The sequence below is a fragment of the Chiroxiphia lanceolata genome, chromosome Z, assembly GCF_009829145.1.
Source record: "Chiroxiphia lanceolata isolate bChiLan1 chromosome Z, bChiLan1.pri, whole genome shotgun sequence".
NCBI lineage: Eukaryota > Metazoa > Chordata > Aves > Passeriformes > Pipridae > Chiroxiphia > Chiroxiphia lanceolata.
In genome coordinates, this window is record NC_045671.1 from 20,789,203 (window position 1) to 20,815,025 (window position 25,823).

General features: G+C 37.9%; 1 protein-coding gene across 3 annotated transcripts in view; it reads left to right on the forward strand.

Moving 5' to 3' along the window:
• The window catches only part of LHFPL2 (LHFPL tetraspan subfamily member 2), a 119,694-nt gene that overhangs the window by 56,628 nt on the left and 37,243 nt on the right, over window positions 1-25,823 (forward strand). For all 3 annotated transcript variants that reach the window (XM_032675174.1, XM_032675177.1, XM_032675175.1), the window contains exon 2: window positions 2,957-3,008. The gene's annotated coding sequence lies outside the window, so the exon portion shown is untranslated. The remainder of the gene's footprint in view (window positions 1-2,956; window positions 3,009-25,823) is intronic.

Consider the following 25,823-nt stretch of genomic DNA (forward strand, 5'->3'; position numbering starts at 1 on the left):
TTAAAAGTTCTGTTTTGTATCTTGAGCTGTTAGCTTCCTGTAGTGTTTAGCATTGTAATAAATTTAGAGGTTGGTTTCATTTGTTGGATTTTTTTTAACCCACTAGAAGTATATCCCTAAAGAAAATACTTTCCTTTTCTTGTTTTGATGTTATTTCTGAAGGTAGCCTTGATGACGCCTATGAAATACTACTTTTTTTTAACATTTTATTTTATGTTGTTCTGCATTGATAGCAAAAGACAAAGAACCCATTGAATGCATTATTTCTATTCATAGTGACATATTTGGTCATACAAACCTTCCTGAAGTAAGTAAATATTTCTTTGATTTGGGTAATTGCTGTTATATAATACGTGGAAGTATCACGCAGTAGTATACTGAAGAAAAAGCTACTTGAAAAGGATGTTTTAAGATACAGCGGATATATCTGTATTCTTTTTTTTATTTTATTTGTGCTGAGTAGCCTAAGTATACCTAATTCCTGTTGTCTACAAAGACAGGGTATGTGACATGGGAATGTTATCAAACCAGTTGTGTTCTCTTATCAGTGTCCAGCCTATTAGATTCTACTATTGATTGTAAATAAAAAGAAACTTGAAATCAATGGCTCTGCTTGGTATAGAGACTCTTTCTCCCTGAATTATACTAAAACATTTTTCCCTTGCAAATGAGAAGGGAGCTAAAACTGAAGAATGTAATGTTTTCACCTTTTCTTTGAGGGGTAGGGCTGATTGCAACCAAATTTACAGCTAGTCGAGCAGAAAGAAAGAAAGAAAGAAACAGATTTTATGTATTTTTGCCAACTGTTGTAGAAATCCATCTGAGCTATTGCAAAATTTGTAAGAGTTCCTGAGAGAAAGAATGAGAGCATACATGTGTTTTTCTCATTCTGATTTGTTTGAAAGGATTTGGCCATCTGCAGCATACAGGAAGTGCGTACTGCCTATTGATGGTGGGATAGGGGAAGGCATGTAGAGTTTCTTCTTGTTAGTTTGGTCACTAATATGGTGGCAAAAGAGGATTTATTTTTTAATATAATACATGCTCTCCTCTTTTTTGAACTTTTTCTTTAGTGTCCTATGTGCAGGTGAAGAACATTGCTGTGCCTTTGGCAGGTGGATGTCTCTGTGAGAGAAGGCTTTTCTACAGCTTCAGCTGTGGGCTATTCCTGTCTTACCCAGCCTGTACTTCTCTTTCTTAGGGACCCCAGACTCCAAGCAACGAAATTTTCCTTAAAAGCACCACTTAATGGATTGCTCAGACAATTAGATTTGTTTACACATACTTAAAATTGATCCTTCATTTTTTGGTACTTCAGTTTTAAGAAAACAATTTGGCCTTTTTTGTTCTTAAAAGTAGTCTCTGTCTGTGCTAACACTGCTATATTTTCATTGCCATATTAACTTTTTGAGACAGAAAAGTTGGAGTAATCACAGCTAGTTGGTCCAGTCAATTGTTTTTTTGGTGAGTTGGTTTTGTTGGTCTGTTTGGATTTTTTTCTGGAGTAATATTCTATGTGCCAAGAATTCAGAGGCTGTTTTAGGCTGTGCTTGACTTTGCAGTGCTCCTTGATACACTTTCATCTGTCCTCAGCAGCACACTTTGTTAGAAGTTCTACACCAGCTTTTCTGTTGTTAAACCATCTTCAGCAAAGCCAAATTATCTCTCTTTGTTAGAGTATACTGGCTTTCTGGCTCACTTTGTTCTTTTATGTAAGGGGAGGTTCTTCATATATCCTGTCCTGATGAGTGTATAAAAATGCAGTGTTTGTTTTTACTGTGGGAAATCTTGTATTTTAGCATTGGTGAATCAACCTCACCTTATTTTTATCACCTTAATTTATTACTTTTTGGTACTAGGGATCCAAAACTGGATTGCCTGTTCCAGATGCATATTCCTGGATTGATGGCTAAAGGCAAATAATAGGTTATTAGTGGAATCTTAGCCTGTAGATGTACTCCAGGGTATTCTTGACACTCCTTGCTGCCTTGCTCATGTTTAGCCCACTTTCTGTCCAAACCCCCAGCTCTTTTTGGACAATGCTCTCAGGTACGTGGTATGATTCTGTGGGTTGACCTGTGCAGAGCCAGAAGTAGGACTCAATGATCTTTGGGGATTCCTTCCAACTCAGGATAATCTGTGATTCTATGATGATATTTGTAGTCCTTCACTGGACCCTCTCCAGTAGTTCCTTGTGCCTTCTGCACTTCAGGCAGTGTGGCTGGAGCACTTGCTGGTGAAGACTGAGGCAAAAATGTCATAGAGTATGTCTGCCTTCTCCATGTCCTGGATGGCCAAATCTCCCATTTCTTTCTGAAGGCCCACATTTTCCTTAGTCTTCCTTTTATCACTGAAATACCTATAGAAGCTTTTCTTGTTGCCCTTGACATCCCTGGCCAGGTTTAATTCTGTCAGAGGTTTTGCTTTTGTAACCTGATTCACGGCTACTCGGACAATTCCTCTGTAATTCTTCCCAAGCTACCTGTCCTTGCTTCCACCCTCTGTAGGTTTCATTTTGTTTGTGTCTGTCAAGGGGTTCCTTGTTCATCCATGCAGGCTTCCTAGCATTTCTGCCTGACTTTCTTGTTGTTGGAATGCATTGCTTCTGAGCTTGGAGGAGGTCATCCTTGAATATTAGTGAGTTTTCTTGGGCCTTTCTTCTGTCCAGGACTTTATCCCATGGTACTTCACCAAACAGATCCCTAAAGACACCGAAGTCTGCTCTCCTCAAGACCGCGGTTTGTGGTTTTTCTTAGCTCCTTAGTGGTTGGAGTGATGTCTAGAATGCTGCATTTCTAGACAAGCAGAAGTGTCCTGGTAGCAAAATATTAGTCGTGCATGTAATCTCTTACAAGCAAAGTTTTTACCATTCCAGCCACCTATACTAATCATAAATATTGTTTTCATATTTTTGGCTCTGTAGCTTTCTTACATTTTACATCAATTATTTCCCTAGGTATTGCCAGACATCTGAAGTGGTTGACCAAGCCTAGGGACTTGGAACAGTGGTAAGTAAATGAAATTCAGATTAGATTATCTGTGTTTTCATGTGCTGGCTGACTCTGAAGTTTGACTTCTGCTTGAAGGATGGAAGATGTGCAGTAGGTTATGGCTTTTGAATGTTTTCTTCTGAGCATCAAGTTCCTTTTCAGAACATTCACAGATTTTAAGAAGAACAGGATGTAGTCTCAGTGATTGCTTTTGATAAGTGAAGCTTCCTCCCCACACCACCCTGACAAAAAAAAATCTTAAAATATTTCGGGTACATCAGTTCAGTCTATACTTGTTGAAGTGGTAACATGACCCATTATATTAAAAACTGTAGTGTTCTTTGTAAAGTTAGATAATTTTCTTGATTCCCTGTGCTCATTGCTGATTTTTTGCATCTTAGGTGCTAATTATGTACCATTTTGACTAGAGAAGGATTCAGGAAGGATCTAAGGAAGAACTTTAAAAATTTCAAATACTTTAAAAAGTGAGTTTTATAATGCATTTATAAATATATTGTTTGTGCTTCCTTAGCTGTAGGTATGGGCTGGCAAGCAGAGCCTTACATAGGCAGAGATAAACTCATCAACTCTTAATTGTATTTAATAATCATTGAATACAATAGAACAATAGAATCATTAAGGTAGGAAAAGACCTCCAAGATCATTGAGTCCAACCTTTGACTGAACACCATCATGTCAACTAAACCATGGCACTAAGCGCATGCCCAGTCAATTCTTGAACACTTCCAGGAGTGGTGACTCCACCACCTCCCTGGGCAGGCTGTTCCAATGCTTAACCACCCTTTCAATGAAAAAATTGTTCTTGATATCCAACCTGAACCTCCCCTGGTACAGTTTGAGGCCATTTCCTCTTGTCCTGTCACTAGTTGCCTGGGAGAAGAGGCTGATAGAAGAGGAGTATAATAATACTTTCAAAAAGTAACTGCATTTTCTTGCCAAGAGATAGGTATTTGGAATAATGTCATATTTCTGTTTCTCTGGTTTCCACAGTAGAGCCAGTTTATGTGAGAAATTTCATATTTATATTAAGGGATGTCATTTGATTCCAGTGCTGTTGGCAGCAAATATAAGTTTTTAGCACCTATGTATTTGGTTCTATGTGCTGTTAACTTTGGTGGCCAATACAGTGAGTAACCCTTGCCTTGATTTTATTATTTTTTGCTTTAGTGACCTCTGAAAAATCATGCTTGTTCTTCATTTCTAAAAATACCATTTAGTTAAAACACTGAAGGAATTTATCAGTTTAGAATATTAGCACTCATGTAGTTCTATATTTACTATGTCCTTTCTATTTGTACTTATAGTTTGCCAGGAAAAGCAAATAAGTGAATTTGTCAGTTAGTTTTGGATAATTCCTTTTTGCTTAGTGTTTATCTACCCCTGTGTCCCTATCCTCCACTACCTGACAATTGTCAGGACTAAAATGCTGTATTCATAGTGTCATTAGTGCACAACTGGAATAAAAGCATCATAGACAGTTTATATATCTTTATTCAACAAAAAATATAGGTATTCTTTCAAGTTCGACACTGTTTAAGGAAGTGGATAGTTAAGAATTAAAGAGACTTATTAATAATTTAAAATTGATTCTTGGCTAGTGTTACAGATAATGTAACTTATTTTAAGACAGTGTGCCTCAGACCAGTTAAGAGGGGAGTTGTGTAGCGCTTAGCAGTATAATAGAAACACTAGTACATGCATTAAGGTGAAGGTAACTTAAACAACAACTTGAGCAACTGTCAGCAGCAGTTGCTAACCAACATAGAGAGTTAAGTGTAGTGGTAATTGGTAAAATTGCACAGTTGATAAGATTTGTTCTGTGCAGATCTAATATGCTGAAAAAACCCCTGAAATTATAACTTTTTCTTCATAATAAAATATGTAAATAATACAATTTCTCTCCAGATGTGCTAATGAGCACAACAAAGGCTAGTTGTCTGGGTTTTCTTCAAAGGCTTTGCATAATTTGTCTTGGGGGAAGATTTGAAAATATCTAAGCAGTTCATTCCCTAAAAATCTTCACTTCAATTGCAGTTAAATAATTCATAAAATTGTAACTGGAAGCAAGAAATAAACAACAAAGATAAAAATTTAAAGAATCAAATTACCTTCTGATAATCTCTTAAGAAATCTTTGGTATTTTGATTACTCTTTCCTCTTCTTTTTCTCCCCAGTGTTTCAATGTAATTATAAGAACATTCCCATACTTGCTGACTTGTATGTGTGCTCCTTTTGTTGCAATATGAGTAGGGTAGAAGCTTATGATGCCTTTTCTAATAAACATGAAAGATAGACTCTGATATTGTATTACGCAAAAAAGGACCAGTTATTGTAGTTTTCCATATAATGCTACTAACCAAAAATTGATTGCTTGGTACGGGGCGGTTAAGATCCTTCCAGGACCTGCATATCACAGCTAATGGTGATCTATGCTCCAGTGAGATGCCTCAGCAAAGGCAGATGCTGGTGTTGAACATCTCTGGAAAACAGCAGGTGCTTGGGGAGTGTTAGCCTCAGGACTCTCTGATGGGTGACTGTGAGACTTGTGTCTGAGGATTTGGAGGTTTGATCCTCTCTTTTAATAGCTGAAGTTTCATCAGCCACTTGCTAGTAATTTTGACAGAAGTTGATACAAAGGTGCAGTTCTTGGACTATGGACTTTTGTCATCCCAACTGCTCTGAAACCTGCCAGATGATGTGACAAATATTCTTCTCTGTTACATGAAAATAAATGTTTTGACTAGCTAGTCCTGTTCCTCTTTAGGTGATAATAGTTACCTAACTTTCCTGGATAAGGGTCCAGGTTGGCACTGATGGATGAGGGTTATGCTTTCTGGCCTTGGGAACAACTGGGAAGAAACCAACGTGAGGGAAAGCAAGTAGAGTGCCTTTCTGAAGGTCTTTCCTTGTGTTGTGGTAACACTCAGAAGAAGGAATGCTGTGGTTTGCTCAAGCTTTTCTAGCTGTCATCTTATCTATGTGCTGAACTTTGCCTCATGATGGTAACTTCAGGAATTACTTTTTTTTGTTTCTGATAAAGTCATGCCATACTTTAGCTGGAAATAGAAAATTTGGTGATAGTTTTGAGGCACTAAAGGGTCTCTGTTAAACCCACACAGTTTACAACAGAATACAGATAGGGACAGGGAGTAGATTTTTGGGTTTTTTGTTTGGTTTGGAATATATGGCTTTGTTTATATCAGTACAGTTTTGTACTATGTACATAATGGCACAGAGACAGGGTGGGTTTTTACCTCTGGAATTGAAAAATAGCGTGTGGCCAGTATTCCTGGTTTTACTTGGTTTTGTTAACAGCCAGAATAAATAGGAAGTTAAATACTTGTACTGCTTTTCCTCTTTGAATAATCTCCTTTCGGTGTCTGTGCTTTGCCTTTTCATTTTTATTTTTCATGTAATTTATCTTTGTGTACTCCTTCTTTAGAGAACTTCAAGGTGATTTTAAAGCACTAATCACAAATTGCACCCCACTTCTATTTAATAGAAACAATAGTAGTGGACTTTTTTTCCAATTTCTTTCCTTTTGTCTGTCATTAGAGGGAAGAAAGGACAAGTTACTGAGTCTGAAAAATATTGTGGTTTCAAGTTCTTTCCTTGGGAAGGCACTGGAAACTTTCAGATGCTGTAAACCACATTGAACTGATAATTTGCTTATGGAGTAGAAAAAACAATGGTTAATTTTAATGTTATTATTTCTGGAACTTAGTGCAGTTCCTGATGTGGAGATGCCATGCCACAAGCAGCGACTAAATAGCAGTTGCTGCTACAGGAAGAAGTGTGGTGTAGCAGATAGAACTGCCTGTCCTGAGTCCTGCTTTCGACTTCTGCCTCTGTTGTTAACCTACTAAGTGATATTAGGAAAGATAATTAATTTCTTACTCTTTTTGTTGGCTTAGATTGCAAGGCCTTTTGTCCAGGTACTGCGTCTCAGTTCATGTCACTGTACTTTGGTGCCTGTGGATTCCTTCAGTTGCTATAGTGTTACTATAGTTACTTGCAGGGTTTCTCATTAGCTCTCAGGAGCTCACCATGTGACATGGAATTCTGAAAACACTTGAATATTTGTTCTACAAGAAGAAAGCCAGTAATACTTTTCAGAGCCTTATTTAATAGTGCATCTGGTCTTGCACAGCTGCAGGCTGATGCCAGAAGGGACAATATCACTTCAGCCTATTCCTTCCCTCTTGCATCAGCCCCCAGTCCCAAGGTGAGTTTGAGGTAAGCAGCTAATTCAGAGAAAAAAACCGCCTAACTGCCTGGGAAGGAAAACTAAACTAGCTGGCTTGGCTTGTCCTGTGGCTGAGAAATTACTAGATGTAACAAAAGGGACAAAGATGTAATAAGCAGCTGGAATTAGGTGGGGAGAGTAGTACTGTTTCTTTCAGCAACAGGTAATAAATATACCAGATGAGACATAGCATAGAAACTAAGGCTTATTAAGAGCTGCATTTTACAACCAGATTTTGAACACAGCAGAAGAATGTGCTGTGTTCAATGCATGTGCACAATGGATGTGACACCCCAGCTTCAGTTCTGCTGATGTTAGCTGCCAGTATTAGATGTTCTTCACCGAAAGTATTTTTTTCTAATACAGCTTTTTAATTGTTTTTTTTTTCCCTCAAGTAACAGTCATCTTTGTGATCCACAGTATAATTTCAAGGCACATTTCTGATGCCTAAATATAACTTTTATTTAATTTTAATTGAAATTGAAATCCACTTAATCTTGCAAATTTAGCTGAGAGAAGTAGCTCTTGATGTGATACTTTCTAAAGACCTTATATTCATAATTTCCCCTTTAAACTCTGACAAGAAACTTGATTTATCTTGAAAATGACTTATGTAATTGGAGTTGACTCTTTGAAGGGCATTTTTCAACCACTGCCCTTTCTCTTAAAAATGTATACAACAGATTATATCGGTTTCTTTGATCTTACTTTCTTTGTGAGCCTCATGTAATAAGATCTTGTGTTGAAGGACCTGTGTTTTCTTTCCCACTCACCATAGGTTTCCATGAAATAAAGAAGGGTGAGCAGGACCAAGAGAAGCAAAATGTTAAAATGATTTTGGAAAATGTAGTGACTAACTTTAATTGAAGAACCTTTACATACAGCTCACACGTGCTTATGAGGACATGAATATTTCTTGTCAATTGCATTCATGGATGAGGTTGCCCAGTAAATTCAGCCAAGCAAGAGCAACAACAGTTTAGCAGCAAAAAAAGCAAGTGTGTCTCTGAGAACACTGCAGCCCAGCAGGGACCTTGGCTCTCAAGCTGTCTGTACAACTGACCTAGGCAGTGATGTTGCTGAAATTTCACATCTGTTATTTCTTACTGCCCACTTCTTTGGCAACAGCCAATCTTCATTTTTTCCATTATAGGCAGCTGCTGGAACTAAAAAGAGCTTGAACTCATTTTCAGATGTGCTAAATAGACTATGTTTTACCTTTCTTTCCCCCCCCCCCTTTTTTCTACCATGTACTACAGCACACTCACTTGTTTCAAAGGTGCATGATCTGTGAGTTCCATGCTGTGTACATGTCTGAAGATAAGCAGATGTGTTAGCCTTATGCATGGAAATAATTCCTTAGAAATGGGGCCATCATAATGTCTGGGAAAAGAGATATTAAAAAGAAGCTGTCAGTGAAAGAAGAAATCTCTATAGATTGAGAAGGACTGTGGTCAGGAGTCACCAATATTATCATTGAAACCCACTTTCTACCCTGGCTGTGACTGACATTATGCAGAAAGTAGATCAGTGCTCAGAGCTCAATGGCGGAGCCAAGAATTTTATGACCAAGTAGAACTGAACTGCTTGAAATAAATAGTTCCTTTTGCATTTCTTGAGGCTGTCTTACCCTTTGCACTCAATGTCCCATAGAAGAATTCTCCTATGTCCTTCTGGCCCTCTCTAGCTTAAGCTATTGAAGCTGTCAGACTATTTCCCAAAGCTATTAAATGGAGGGAGGTATTACAGCCTCTAAGCAAGCTTCCAAATAACCTGTTGAAGGCTGTTCAAACCTGTATGTCTAAATACATTGTAGAATTGAACCATAAGAATAAAGAATATTTTTTCCCAATAATTAATGCTGGCAGATCATGGAAAAAGCGTTGAATGAGAGTTATGAACTGAGAACTGGCCAGCTTGGTGAGCAAAAGTTTCTGGCTGAACTTTTTTTGAATACCAGAGAACCACCAAAATCTCTATTGCACTGATTTTTAAACCCGCATGAGATATGACTTAATCAAGGACATCTACTAATACATGAAATCAGGAATCCCTGACAGTGGAGTGCAGCAATCTGATCATGCTGCTGCAGTTCTGCATAGATGCAGTGCTTCCCTCAGTCTGGTAGTAAAAGATCACTGGAAGGTAATGCAGGACTTGGGACAAGGAGTAAACAGCAGAATATTACTGACTCTCAGTGCAATGGGAGGAATGGATGGGAGGAGGTGAGGTAACATCTGACCCAGAGGTGAGTATCTCCTAAAATACTTCAAGATGCCCGTGAAAAATGCCTTTAAATTTAGTATCTTATTTTTCTGAATATTAGAATGGTATTCTGGTGAAATATTGGTAAAACTCCAGATAAAATTATATATTGTTGTAATTGAAAAGAGAAAAGCCATATGAAATGTAGGGTGATTATTTTCTTTCATTTTGCAATTTTTATCTCTTTTAAATTTTTTTTTTCTTTAAAGCAAAATAGTTTTGTCTAGTTGGTAGAATGTTGCCATTGTCCTTTACAGTATGATTTTTAAATCCACCTCTTACAGAAATCATACAGGAAGATAAATATTTTCATAAAGATTGGTTTGGGAGTAAAATTTAATGCAGTAGACAAAGAAAAAAATTATAGTCTCTAAAGATTTATGGATTTTATTAAATGAGGAAAAAATCCTTCCCTGCAGATAATTTTTTTTTCATGTATTGGAAAAGTTGAAGCTGAGAAGGACAAAAAGAAATTCTATACTAGGGAGGTCGAAAACATCCCTTGAAATCCAACTAGTTTTCCAGATTGTGTTGAGCATATTTCTCTCTTGAAATTGGCTACTGTTCATATTCCTTCCTGAAACTGTCAAATCTGTTAGAAGTATGATAGTAAAGTACTCTTGCATGCACATATGTCAAGACAACATTATACTCCATGAAATTAAAGCATGTTTTGGGTCTGCCTTCCTGGCATTCTCACCAGTCTGTCCGCTCATGGATGTTTTTCTTTGTTATGGAATTTTTTTTTTAATGACTGTTTTCCTGGCAGCTGGAGGGACTCTACCTCAGAGGTACTCCTAGCATACTAATGATTCTGAAATATAGAGGGGATGATGCTTTTTCTGCATGTAGAATATCTAAGTGAATCAGAAGAAAATTGACCAGATGCCATGGCTCTTAACTAGGAAGGACCTTATCCTATTTATTTTTACTTCTTTTAATCAGCAATCTGTGTGTATAGCTCCTTCTTATTAAAGGCAATCTATGAATAGTAACAGCACACTCTAATTTGTGCTACGTTTCACCAAATTATTTCAAAAATTCATCACCTCTGTTTTAGGATGGTACTCAGCTAACAACAGTAAGATGGGAATTAGGATTACCTGTGCAAATTCATATTTTTTAGCATGTTTTGCAACAGTCTGAAAGATTGCTGTGTTGTTTTTTTCAAATGTGTCTTGAGGCACAACTGAAAATTTTATACCTGTGGAAAGCCTGTTAGGAGTTGTGTGTGTTTCCAGGTATTTGAGCATCCTTAGAAGAAACCTGGTTATATTGGCACACTGCTAATAATTTTACATGTTAGAGCATCAAATACCTCTACATACTGAATAACCTTCTAATGTTGCCTGAGTTTTATTAGAAATCATTATAAAGTGTAATTAGGATAATTGAAGTGTATTGCAGTCATCAGAGAAAAGGAATTATATGACTGATGAATTCTTGGCTGATGTTATGGAATGTATTAAGTGTCCGTAGTTGTGATGGTCTAAGAAAACATTCAGAAAGGGAAAAAAATAAAAGGATTTTTACATCTATAGACCTTCTTCAGTAATACTCTGGAAAAATGAAAAGTTTCTGCTTTCACTTAAAAGTACCGAGTTTCAATTTCTCTGTTAAAAACGTTTCTGTTTAAAAAGTTGACTTTGTGGAATTTCACAAAGGTTGGTGAAAATTAGAGGAACATATTAAGAAAGGGATGAATAACAAACAAAGCCGTTAAAAAAATAAAAGATGGTGGCTAGAGAGTTCTTAAAAAAGGAAGGTTGAAAGCTGTTAATTCGCTGACTCCCACAAAGTAAATAATACTTGTTGTTCCTCCCACGCCCTAAGACGGGAGCTAGTAAATGAGGCACATTATCTGTTAGACTATTGCAAGAAATTGAGGAACTTCTGAGAGTTGTGGTGTCTGCTCGGTATAGCATTCTGCCCAGCTTCTCTGGGTGTAATACTGTGGTAGAAGGTATAACAGAACACAGAGCAAAACCACTTTGAGAAGAGTTTCATTAAGTCATTCTAAAACTAGACTATAGAAAGGACGAAAAATTAGCTGTAATTATGTGGTGCACTGGAAGAAAGTTGCAGGGCTTGCTTACTCTCTCAGTGTTTGATGTTTGGACTTAGATATCTACAAAACTTGCAATGAAGTCTTAATTCCTCTGCTTAACGCAGTAGGCTGACGATACTGAAGATATTACGGCTCCTACTCTGCAAGCCCTTATTCACATTGCTTAGGTGTATGAAAATTCCTTTTGAAGGTGACAGTCTGCTGTGAGTACACAGAGAGCTGTCCTTAAGTGTCTGCGGAAAAGGGACCAGGTCTGATACTGAACTGGCTATTGCTTTGTTCCATTTTCACTTTTTCTTTAGGTAAAAAAAAAGGAGTTACTTCTACTTGAAATCTACTGAAGTGCATAAGTAAAGAGCTCAGTTTGCTCAGCTGTTGCATTACTTCCCTTTTTGTGAAAATATTTTGAATCTAAACAGGGACTTTGATTCCACTTTTTTTCCTTGTTATTACAGGCCTACTGAAAATTGTTGTCATAACACATTATGCTAAAATTCTATTTACACAGTTCTTAAATCCGTATTTGCCGTGAGTAGTCATACCTTCCACCCGGATTGTTAGGTTTGATGACTAGAGAAGTTCAGCAGCCTTTGGTCCCCCTTTATGACTGCTGTTGTGACAGAGCAACTAAAAAGAGCATTGAGCTCAGCCCACTTTCTGAGGCCATCACCTTCATCTGGGGCTTGTTCTCACAGCTTAATAACTGGATTTTGGTGAGAGCTATTGAGTCAAATGCCATCCATTTGTTCTGCTAAGAGCCCAGCTGTGGATATATAAAATCCCCTTTCTCTGTTGCTCCTTGCAACAACAGATTTAATTGTTACGGGCTCATAGGAACCAATTAGATTAACAGATGTTAAAGAGAACCAGTTTCAGGTCTTAGTGGGAAGCAGTAATTTGAGAAGCCTTGTGTAAGGGCTCTCTCACCGAGGTGATGAGTGTCTGGGTTTGAGGCTGTGGGTGCCATGGGTGGGAAATGAGAACAGAAGTTTTTTTTCTTCTCTTGTTCCTCTACTGATTTAAACTGTTTTGGTCAGTGCTGAATAGTAGTGTCTGCTCTCAACAGTGGTTAGAATTTACAGATGTTTATGTGGATATTGAAAGGCAGTGTGTTTATGGCACTTGCTTTTCCTAAACTTATTAAGAGTTTCAAGGATATACAGAGGAGCTGAATTTTAAAATGTGTAAGCATGTTTATACTACAAGACTTTTATGCTTTCCCTCTCACTGTCTGATTTAGATAGTGTTGATTCTTACATGCATTTTGAATAATATTTGAATGGTCTTGAAATTATAGAACAGAATAAAAACTTTTAGCAACAGAGGCCCAGCCAGTGTTGTTTTCTTACTGATAGTACTCATTAATTTTATTGGGTTGATAAAGGAAGAAAAAAAAAACCAAAAAACCAAAAATCCCCAGACAATTTAGCTTTATCTATGTTCCTGCAGTTTCTGACTTGTTCCAGCCTATATGTGGGTGGAATGTCGTACCATTGCTATCGTAAACTGTCCAAGGAAAAGGAAAGGAAAAAAATGGGAGTTCTCTCCTTGGGAAAAGTACACAACAAAGACGACACTTTGGAATTCATGTATGTGGATCTTAGTGCGCTGTCACTCAGAAATTATCATTAACAGATGAAAAACACCTTTGTGGCTGTCTCTTGGTTTTGTTGCAAGAAAATCTGATACCAAATAGTCTGACATGTTACCAAGGGTGTCACCTGCATGCTTAGTGACTTGATGCATAAAATAGCAGATTCCTCTCCCCCTCACTACAGTAATGACATTGTACAATGTAATTTTGGACACCATGGCTGAGGCTCCTAAACGTATGACTCAAGGAAAACACTCATGATGAAATCACAGAAGCTGGAAATCATCTGAGCTCTCTTGGTTTCGATAGGTATCGGCTATAGTTGCACATTTCTTTACAGGATTGTGCTTGTAGATTCAACTAACAGCATGTTTTTGTGGTATTATCCATGCTAATAAAAGTGAAATTAATAACACTGGGAACTGTGCAGTGGTATTTTGAGGATGGAACTTTGTTTTCTGTGCCAGCTGATGAAATAGTAAGTATTGATTTAAGTAATTATGCCCATACTTCACTAAGGGACTATATAAATTTGACTTCATATTCGCTAAACATAGTATATTAAATAATATGAATGGAACTTTACAGTTTAATTCATTGGAAGCTAATGTATTATAAAATATAATGCATTTAATAACAGGATTGCTTTCCAAAATAGGTCCATAAAGCTGGGCTTTCAATATTCATATGAATAGTTACAATCTTATGCATGAGAAACAGAAGTCAGAATAGCAGACTCCAAGGTGAAAAGAAAATGACACCATTTTCCACTTGAGTTTAATCTGTAGATCAGTTCCATATGCTCAGCTGTTTGTGTGTGTTAGCCCTGTTTCCTAACTGGCAAAGGGTGCAATGATGCAGTGTCTATTGTACAGGTCCAGCAATTTGTAGCATGCCTAAATCAGTGAGCATTATATGAAGTTATGTATTTTGTCAGATTTTCCAACCAGGGTGGCCTAATCCACCCGGTTTTTTAAGACATTTTTAAAATGTTGGCGATGTTCAAACTTGGAATTATCAGCAAAACTGTAAGAGTTGTTACATGATCCACCTGGATTTAATCCTTACAGTGAGAAACAGCTGTGGCTTTTTCAAGAGCTATTCCTTTGTGTGCATGCAGTTAAGTTTAAACAAGGAAGGGTGTCTCCGTATCTGTAGTAACACGGGTACACATCTGTCCAGTGTTCACTGAAGGTAGGTGAAAAACTCTGGTTGGCTTCAGTGAGCAGTAACTACACCTTTAACAGTGGAGTATATGTTGAAACACACTGAAACACATGCACACTAAAAGGCTCATCTAGAACTTCACAGAATTTGGCATATTATTTGAAAAATTCTGCAAAAAGGTTGTTCCCAGAGCACTACTATGTAGCTTTGTTTCTTTCTCCTCATTATATTTGAGGCATTTTTGTCACCTCTAGAGTCTATAAATCGCAGGGTTAGAAGAGGCCCAGAGAGTAATGTAACAAATATTAGCCACAGACATTTTGAAAGTTTTGAAGAAGAGGAGAGCAACAGAGAACAGCACATAAAACATTGTACCTTTTGTCATTGCCCTAATTATTTTGGAACAAAAATTGTTTTAATTCTGTGATTTAAGGAAGAAGGAAAAGACCTAGTCAGATTCAAATCTGTCTCTCAAAGCCTTAAGTCTGATATTTCTATGACATAGTCTAGAACAAAGTCTGTTGAGTAAAACAGAATAGATGTTTTTGCCATGGAAAAGTTATTTAAGCAGTGATGGAATTAAGTTGGTTTGCTGACTTGTGATCAAGTCCATACTGTAGTAAGGAACATATTATTTTAATGAAATGGATGCACGAGTCTTTGTGATCTTATTATTCTGATCATCACTTGATAAAGATCTAGACTGAGTTTTCCAGCTGCTAAAGCATTTTGATGACTTGCACATGATGGCTTACACAATAAGAGTTGATGGCTATGCTGATTAACGTCCTGCCTTTATAATTTCAAGAAAATAGGAGTCATTGTCACAGGTCATTATTACCACCTTTAATTCTTAAATGTTAGCATTAGTGTTATCTAGTACTAGATAGTAGTTACATCTGTTAGTTATAACTGAGCAGAATTGTCTACTTGCTCCTTTCAAAAGGTAAATTGAATTGTTCCCCTTTGTTCCAAGGCAGAACAATTGCTGGTTTGGTACAGAGCAATCCTGCACAGGCACTTGTCCTTTCTGAAGCACAAAAGGCTAAGGGGAGTTGTGGTTTTGCAGAAGGAAAAAAGGAAAACTTGGGATGCTAAATCACACAGACATTTGGTAAGTTGTGTGCAGCATATTGAATACTAGTGAACCAAGAGCAGATTCCAGCCCTTTATTTGCTGAGTGGAAAGCTTTCCTGCAGCGGTATTCAGAGAAAAGCATTGTGTTGCTTAACTTCTGCTCCTTTTCAGCCAGTGTTGTAGAAACTATAAATTATGGATCTTCTGTCAGTGCAGTGTTCTAGCACTGTATTTTGTTTACCCATAGTTGCCACCTTTGAAATGCAGAGTTGCTTCATGCAGTTCTTTGTTGTTCTAAACTGACATTTATATGTTATAAAAAATAATCAGTATTCAGACATTAATTTTGGGTCTGAGGGACAATCTGTAATTCTTTCTCTAAAAAGAGGGTACTGTTATGCCTTTAGTGAGAGCGATAACTTTCGTTCTGTAATGGTGTATGACTGGAGAGGGACCAGTGAAGTGTGATCTGTAAGTTAAAAGATGTTCTTCCTGAAAGTGAGCAATGGATTTGTTGTTTTCTCTTATTCCAGGATTAATAAGTAAACATTAGTTCTCGGCAGAGTCTGTGGTCTCAGGTTTGAAGTCTTACTGCTATCCTCACATTTTAAAGATGACTTTTAGCTCAAAAAGGGAAGGAAAATAGAGAGCTGCTGAGCAGATGGGAGGCTGATCGGTAAGCTTCTATAGCAACAGTTTGAATGTTGCTATAACAGTAATAAGTACACCATGCTTGTTTGGAAAAGGATATTGGGCCAAGACACATTGAAATATGCTTTCATGGAATCTCTTTCTAACTTAGTATATTCTCCAGAATAGTTTGCAATTGTTTCAGCTTGCTATCTCCCAGCACTGACACTGCCTGATCTCAAGCCTGTGAGGAATTTTCTATGAACTTTCTTAAAACCTGAAACTTTATGAAATCAGTATTTTTCACAGGCCTGTACTACAGACATTGCTGGAATTGCTGGCACAAACTAGAGACAGATTTGTTTGCTCTGAAGCGGTGAACAAAAAAGTAGCTGGCCACATTTCAGCCGAAAGCCCTGTGATGTGTCCTTGTTCAGTAATATTAGGTCAAGATCCTGAAAGTCTTGTCTGTAGTTGAGGTGATTAACTCTTGTCATGGTGGGAAGTTTGAATGATTTCTGTTTCATATATAGAGAAATATATGTCTTTTATCTGTAGTGCATAGGAATTTTTTGTTGTTGTTTTGCTTTATTTTACATATTTTTGGGTTGAGTTTTGTTTTGGGGGGGATTTTTTTTTTTAACAAAGCAAAATTCAAATTTTTTTTCCAGGAGGGGAAAATAGCTGTTTGACAGACTAAAATATATTGCATACTAATGTTAAAAATTGCTAGAATACTTCCAAAAAATCTTCCTGCTATGTTGGTTAGAAAACTGAGTCATCTGTGTGCTTCATTACTGTGGTTTGATTTATATTGCCTAATTGCAGCTAGATTTCCGGGGCTTTAGAAATGTTCATTTCATTAAGAAGAGCAGTAGTTCTTTATTTAAAGAAGAAGAAAAATTTCTGGCAGGAGGCAAGAGAGTCTGTAAATACAGATTGCATAGGACCTGTTTTGTGTGTGTATGTCTTTGTATAAAATTGTCACTGAAAAATAAATTCTTGTATCATAATCAAAGGCCATTGTGGGTTCCTGGCTGGAAACAATTTGAGTCCTTGGAAACCATTTGAATAAAATGCAGCAAACACTGAAGCTGAATTCCTCAGTACAATCTGTTTTGTTTGGGTTTATTTTAATATGTTTTTAAAGTAAGAATAGAATAGCCACACATTCATTCTTCAGTAGGAATGGGGTACTTGATAAAGGGTCTTGGCAGGGTTTTATTTTGTAATAAAACATGATTTGAAAGTTTGGGGGGTTGAGTCATATCTTTGTTTCTCTTTTGTGTTCAGATGACTTCTTTGGAAAATAAATTAGATGAGTTTGCTTGACGGCAGCGTAGAATAGAATGGACAGAAAAATGTTAGTCAAGTTTATGCTGGGGTGAATTTTCACTGAATTTTAGTGCGTTGAGTTCTGTATCTCATTCGTGCTGTCAGACCTTACAGATAATGTCTCCTCGAAGGTGATAGGCATTAATGTCAAACCAAGCCTTAGCTCCCCATTTTGGTGTGGTGATAGCATATGAACAGAATGCTTGGCGCTAGGAGGAGGCAGTGTAGCCTAGTGGCTTGACCATTGCTGCTGAGTGTCAAGGGTTGTCTCTGGTATATGAGAGTGGTGATCTGGGGCCTTCTGCAGCACTTTTGTTTGCTATGCTGTTGTTGTGCATTGTTTATGTTAAGGCAGCAAATCTGTTTTGTTGTGTACAATTCCTCTGCGGATATCAGAAAAAAGAATCGTGAGGAAAGAGAAATTTTTAGATCATCTTATTTCTGTAAACTTCCTGGTTGTTTGTATTAATTTTGGAGGAGACATCTGGAAACCCTGGCTCCAAAAATGTTAAAACTCAGCAGGCAGTAAATAGCAAATGTACAGAAGGGAACATCTGCAGCAGCAACAGGATGACTTTCTGTGCCTCTCCTCAAGACTTCCTCAGTGACATCTTCACTGACAAGGTATCTATTAAGACTTTGATGTAGAACAGAAGAGAAGCATATGTAAGATATGATCCTTCTGAGTTATTAGTGGGTATTACAAAGCAACAGAGATGCAAGTGGCTTAGCAGATGTTTCCAGTTAACCATGACTTCTTGTGTAACTGGTGGTGATGCTTTAATCCAGGGAGAGAAGAGAATGGGTTACTCTTCCACTAATACAATGTAAATACTTGCACAGAATAAAAACAATTATGCAGAACATTATTCTGTGAGGTTGTGGTTCTCAAACATAGAATCACACTGGCCATCTTTCTAAAAAAAAAAAAATATTGAAAATTTAGTAGGGCTAGGTGATTCCATCTCATATATACATGAGCTATCTTCATGATCTTTTCCAAGCCATTAATATCTCTATATTTCTTTATTTCATCCACTTTAATGCTTTGTTTTCACCATACATTCTCCTATCTTCAGATAAAGCTAACATGTTGTCTCCATTTGTCTTGTTTTCCTCATCAGTTTGTCATAATTTTCCTTTGTTCTTCCAATGCCAGCCATAATGGAGACATTTGCTTCTTTTATCTATACCTAAATGTTATGGATCTCAACAGTGAAAGGGAAGTGTGACAGGCAGGCTATGACAGGTGAGCTGTAGCTGCTCCAGCCTGAGAGCATTCATGGGATGAGTTCTGCAAAAATCGGGTCTACCAGGAGCAGCAGAGCTTTTGTTTAGAGGAAAAGGTACATGATTACAAAGAACTGACACCTTTGCTTAGAGATTGAGAAAGTATCACTGGTTTTCTAGAATTTAATGTAGGATCTCTTGGAGAGAGGGATCTTGAAGTGGAAGTTTGCTTCTTCCTAAGGATATGTTGCAGACATGTGTTGATAGGGATCAGACAGATGACCATCTGTGATACAAAGTGTTAAGGGCATGCACTGGCAAAACATTAAGTACTTGTTTTGTCTTGCTACCATTGTGGTTCTATGGTCCATTTTATGATTATACTGGTAGACCAAGGTCAAATGCTGGCCTACAAAAGTGTATGATGACTTGTATGGTCTGTTTTTTTAAGTACCTTTCCACTGGATCTACATTCTTCTGCTTTATTTATCTGTTAAGATGTTCTCATACTAGCTATTGAAGGAGGCAATTTAAAATTTTGATGAACATGGCAAAGTTCTTCCTATTGTCAAGACTGACTTCTAGGCTTCAGATACAATTTTCGTCAACTCATAAAACAACATAAGGAAAATTTAAATTAACTAACCTTGCATCATTCCTACTTAAAACAGAAATCTGACTTGAGACATCAGCTTTTTGTGTAAGGAATTATGTTTGACTTGCCAAAAGATTGTCTTAAAAAGATATAAAAAATTTTCCCTTGCTCTTAGGATGATACTAACAACAGTGATAAACTGAGAGCCTCTAGATTGCACTTTGTGGGGGAGAGGTGAGTGACAAGCAAGGGAGGGGTAAATACAAGTACTTTTCTTTTTCCCTAATATTATAACTCAATAGAAAAAAACTATTTAGATGGGAACTGAAAAGTATAGATTAAAATGGCAATGAAACAGAACAGGAAAACCAATTCAGCCCACATCTGAGAAGCTCCATTATTTATCTTTTTTAAAGAAAGACAACTACCAACAGAATGAATTAATGTTGTGCTAAAAACATTAAAAAGTTATTCTCACTTAATAATATATCTCATAGCTGGATACAATTTACTACACTAGAGAAGAATTTCTTTTCAAACTATTGTACCTATTTTTTGTATGTTACTTTCTTTTAACTCTGTGGGATTAGAGAGTCTTCTCTGTATGCTCAAATGCAAGCAGTGCAGTGACTCTTGACTGAGGTGGATAAATTTTGAAAATAATTTTCAAATTTGTTTCAAACAGTTGTCAGCTCTAGCCGATGGCTGCACTTGAAGAATAATGGATTGTTTTCAACTTTGTGAATGGTGTTTTTCAGCAAGCATTGAAATTCAGTTTGCAAGAACTCTGCATAGCAAGGAGAACCTTTCTCTCAAAACGGTTGCTTATGGTTGTTTTTGGGGTTAAGTAGCCCACTATAATCTTTAATCCTGCAAAACAGAGATTCGTTGCTATGTACACAAAACTCAGGCACATTTGTATGCTTATTATGTAAGTAACAATGTTTAAAAAAGAAGCATATTCTTACAGGCTACTATATGAATTATGTTTTCATTACAAAAATGAAAGTAAGGAAGGCTATTGTACTTCTCATATTACTGCCAGAGGCTTCTGTTAAGGAGAATGACGTGAATGGTTGAGAAAATATCCCTAATATACTGTGAAAACTTTAGGTTTCACTTAGGATCTTACTCTGTTTGGGCATGCTAATGCATTAACCTGGGAATTCGGGCATCAAATGGCAGTTTAACCCGCCCCAGAGCATTTCCCGTGTTGTCATATCCTATGCACACTTCTTGCCTGTGATAAATAAATAATTGTGATTCGTGAAACAAATGGGTGATTACATCAAAATAAAACAAACTGATTGTAAAACTTAATTACACCCCCATAAAGAAATAAAACAGACCCTTACAAGGTCAAGGGGTCCTAAAACCTCCCTACTATCCTAAGAATAAAATATGGTAGAACTTTAAATCTTTAGGTGCCTGTTTGTCCAAGAATGCATGAATTATGACCAGTTGTAGAGATGACCCTTTTAGCTTTAGCTGTAAGAAAACCCATATATTAAATACTTAGCAAAAACCTGAAGAATGTATATGTATATGATATAATTAATATGCATGAAGTAGCTAAGATAAATAATAAATGTACCCTGTAGTAGGTGTGCAGATTTGGGAAACTGGTCCCCATTTCTGTCACCCAGCCGGCTGCTTGCTTTTACCATGTAATAAAATCTTATTCAAAAACTTATAGAAACTCGAGACTTTGTTTATCACATTGCCGATTAGCTCTACCCAACACATGCCCCTTCATTTCTTTCAAGGTTTTTTTGCAAATTTGATTCTTCAGCCTCTATTACATTGTGAAAGGCCCGGAAGGGCTTACTTCTGTCTTTTGCCTGGGTGACTAAAACCAGATTTCGGTTAGAGGACCTTAACATGTAGCTTAAGTAATAGAATATTCCATCAATAACTGCTTTTTTTCTATTTTGGCATTCTATTTTCAATCTCCATGGCTGAATAGTGCTGAAAGCTTTAACAAAATCTGCCTGACAGTATAATTTATGATTAGACATGAGGGGCAAAGGCTAACTCTGCAGCGTATTTCACATAAACAAGTCCTTAGAATTGTGAGTTGGAAAGGCAATTTCTCTGGCATATAGGTTATTTATGACATTTTCAAAACCTAGACAAACTGAGACAATGCAAAAAAAAAAAAAAGGAGGGAATATTTCATGCTCTGACTTGTAATTTTAATTGTTTTGGCACTTTTGTTGTTCTCACATGCCAAGTTAGCAGCAAAAGCTTGCTGTTCTTTTAGCTACATTTGACGATCTTTTGTAATGCGTCTAAATCCAAATTCGTGAAAAGAAATGCTTGCTTTCGAACTGTCTGAACTCTTCTAGGAACAGAAGCAAATTTTTCATTTCAGAAACATGGTACAATAAGGGGGTCAACCCCAAATCTATCTGAGGTACTTTTTTCACAGCTTTGAAATCTGAAGAATGGCTGAATATGCTTCTCCCTATAAAGTATTTTGGGAAGTGGGTTGAATGGGTTAAATCCTGCTTCTGCTGTAATTGAGTGTAAACTCTTACACATCTTTCAAATCTATATTCACTAGTGTTAGATTAGGTTTAAAACCTATTTTGACAGTAATGAGTACATTCAGTTTCCTCATGAAGAATGGGAATACTGTTGGTTGTCTGATCTCAGGAAAAGAATGGATCAGAAGGAATTTTCTGCTAAATTTCCATGTCCTTCCCTCTCTGACCTCCAATTTCTTTGTTGAAATAAATTAGGGGGAGGGGGGAAAATCATATATCATGGCTAGGCTTTGCAAATGGACATTTGGGAAATAATTCCTTGGAATTTCAATTTTTGAATCAACCTTCAGGGCATCTGGCTTAGAATATGGTAGGACTTACAAACTATCCAGGAAATACTTTCACATTAGAAAAATCTCGTCATCTAGCATGTGCTAATGAGTAATGAGTGCTGAAAATAAATGGCAGTTGAGCAGAAGAAGTTATTACATGAACTGGAACCATCTGACAAACATATCTGAAATGTGTATTTTGTCCAACTATGCAGTGGAATCTCTACTTCAGACTCTTAACTGAAGTAATTTTTTCTTATCCTTTTACTTCTCCATCCAGCACTTTCAAGGGACTTCATTTATTTCTCAGCTCACATTAAAACAATGGGTTTTTAGGTTGAAAATAATTGGGAAAGTGACTTCAGATATTTTACTAACAGATTAATGAGTAATAGCTTTATCTCAAATAGATTTTTATTCTGTGTTTCACAACTGAATCCATAAATAAACTTTCATAGTCTGCAATTTAATCAAGCCTAATCTTTCCCCCAGCACCCACAGGAACTGCTAGTGATGCAAACATTTGAGAATTCTAATTGAATATACAGTGTTACCTAAATCCTTTCATCTCTCTTGGGAAAATTCTTTCCTGTCTTTTATCTGACTACCAAATTACTGAAGTTAGTATCTGGTCTTCCTGAAGGGAAAAAGGAAAACAAAATTTTAAAAATACAAATTTTTTAATGCTCATATTATTTTTTGAGGAAGTCTTGTTGATTTCTCTACTGTGTGCACTTATAGACACCTTACAGATGCACTTTATTTTTATGTGATACAAACTTGCAACATTTTTTAAGTAAATATTTATTGTAATTGGAACATTTAGATATAAATGTTAACACTGATTATTTAAAACTCTAAGAGGACAGGTTTTGTGTTTAGGATTGTGTCATGGTTTGAAAATTGCCCCCCTGGGAGCTGGGAGGGCCTGTAGGTGAGGTGATCGGATTCCAGGGCAGTCTCCCCTTGAGGGCCAATCACTGCTCGTTTTGTTCACTCCTGTGAAAAATCATATATACACAACCGCTGGAAGTTGTTGGCAGTCGGTCTGTCTGTCTGCTGCTGTGTGAGTGTGTGGGTGTGAGAAGGCCCAGGGGTGGCAGGGCCCCCTTTTTTCCCCTCTGGAGAAGGGGGGGCCCTGCGGCCCACAACTCTGGCCTAAGCCAAGGTTGGAGGCAGCATTGGAGCGAATGTGTGTAGTGAGGGAAGGGACTCAAAGCACCTGAAGGTAAGCGGGAAAGAGGAGCCAGGCCCTCTTCCTGCCCCCCCCCCCTCCCCCCCCCCCCCCCCTCCCCCCCCCCCCCCGCTTTCCAGCTGGGCTGCGGAGGGGGGGCTTCTTTTCCTTCTCACTATAAAGTGGAGGGGAGGCTCAGCATTGGAGCAGAGCCAAAGTGGAAGGGCTGAACACAGCCCTGCACCAGGGACATAACCCCAGGTGAAACTGGGGCCTGGAGGGCCTGAGAAAGGCCTGGAGGATGTCCTTGCAGTGATTTAAACGGAGGACAGCCAAAAACTCAGAGGAGGAATGAAGATTCCAAGATGCGTACATGTGATAAGCTGACTGACCTACAGCAGCCTATGGAACTGAGGTATGAGAGAGAGAATCACACAGCAGAGACTGACATGGAACCAAGGGAGCATGGACTCAAAACTATTTTCTTGGACTTCGTAAGAAAGAAGAGACTTCAGTAAACAACTGGAGGTTGGTGGTGGGAGTGAACCCTTTTCCCTGAACACTCCCACAAGAGAAAGACTGGTTACCTATCAGCCTGAAGGGCTTTTCCCGGACTGAATTGAGGGAGAAGCTTAAAGGGACTGATAGAAGTGTGTAATATTATGTATATAGTTGCTTTTAGCTTGTACAGTGTATTTATTTGTGTAAAATAAATGTATATACTTCCCCTTTTCCCCTATAGAAGCCTCTTGCCTGTAAGTTTCTCTTCGGTGTTGAGATAAATTGTGGGAAGGGGTGGGGGAAGCCCAGAAATTGGATTTTGGATTTTTGTGGTGGCTCAAACCACCACAGATTGGTATACCCAACTCTAATGACTGTGTGTAAAGATATTTTCATTTGTGTGTGTAATAGGAAAAGCGTTTGGCAATTGACAGTCTAGAAAGAGATGGAGTTTCTCAAAAAGTGTATTGCACCTTCCAAGAGCCCAGAGAAGCCTCCAACAGAGGCCTCCTGTCATTAATCCTATATTGGGATGTCGTGTCTGTAATCCTATGTTGGAATGTTCTGGTTTCAAAAGCATCCTGCAATAAAATGAATGTAGTTAAGATAAGAGTAACAGGCTGAAACAAAGTAGGTTACTGAAACTGGATAATTAAACCAACTGGGAGCTCATTCTTTGAGAGTTTACTTGGACAGTCTGTGTAAGTTTCAGTTTTTTAATGTGCATTTGTAGCTACTGTTTCTAACTGTTGAGTTCTCATGAGGAAATGAGCTTTGAGATGGAATTTGGAGGATAGTCATGGTAGATGAGGTCAGGAAGAGAGTTCAGGCCAAAAAGGCCCTGAATGCATCACAAGAAGAATGTGATGCAATAATCTTTAATTCTTGCTGCAGACTGCTCAGTGTGTGGTGGGGGTTTTGTTGCTTTTCCTTCTTTTCTCCAGTGCACAAATCTGATCTGTCAGCTGGTGTGATGAATGGTGCTAGTCTGTAGCTGGAGGGTGGTGTGGCAATCCCTTCCCCACTCCAGGGCACTTCATGCTGCAGATATGTGATGCAGACCCAGCTCTGTCCAGAAGGACTGTGGAGTGGGAGAGGCCACAGGCAGGTCTGTGTGTCTGTGAAAAAAAGGATTGACCTGCAGGGGACCATTTGGAGACCTAAGCTGTGCATGTCTTTCAGCATGCTTAGGACGGTCAATAGCTTTACATTTAGAATTAGCATCCTTGCTCTGAGCCCATGGCACGAGGGAAGCTGCCCTCCCTGGGTCTCTCTGAAATTTTGTGGGGTCTTGCCAGCACTTTCCTATGGATGTCTTGAGGCTGGTGAGACCACCAGCTTGTGTCCAAGCAGCAGGGTCACTCACTCTGGTCACAGCAGCCCACCTGGTCAGTGTCAGAGCCAAACAAAGGCTGGGCTGTTTAGTGCAGAGCCAGAGGTACTGCTTCCCACTGCTGTTATTTTCAAACACAAGTATTACAACTGGGAGCTGGATCAATGACCCCTTTTTTGAGATGGGTTTAAATGTATATTTTTGCAAGAATTCTCAGGATTTGGGGTTGTGGTGGGGTCAGCAGGCTGTTGTTTAGGAAAAAATTGGTAGAAAGGAAACTCCTCAAAACTTTGTCTGGAGTGTAGTGTGTGAATGTGAGTTGAGTTGTAATGTGTGTAAAGGAGGAACTTTTAAGGAAAACAGAAGAATTATTTTTCTAGCTTTAATCTTGAAGTGGATCCTGGTGCCCCTGGATGCGACTGGACCAGTGTGACTGAACTACAGAAAAATCAGAGCGACTAAATAAAACTTTATTGTTTTTAAACAATAAAACTGAGTTGTTTATGGGTAATATACTGCACACCAGCCTGTGAGTCACTGAAGCATTGCTGAAGTGAAATAATTTCAGCGTGTGACTTAGAGTAGTGTGACATGTGGCATGTTTGGTATTCTCCTCCCAAAGAAATATCAATAGTTTTGTCATGTTTTCTGGAAGAAGCTTCTTATACTATGGGCCCTGATTGATGGGGAGGTTTAAACAACTGTTATGTCACACTGTAATTTTTTTAATAAATGTCCTTCAACTTGTGATGCTGAAAGCCATTACCTGAAAAGAA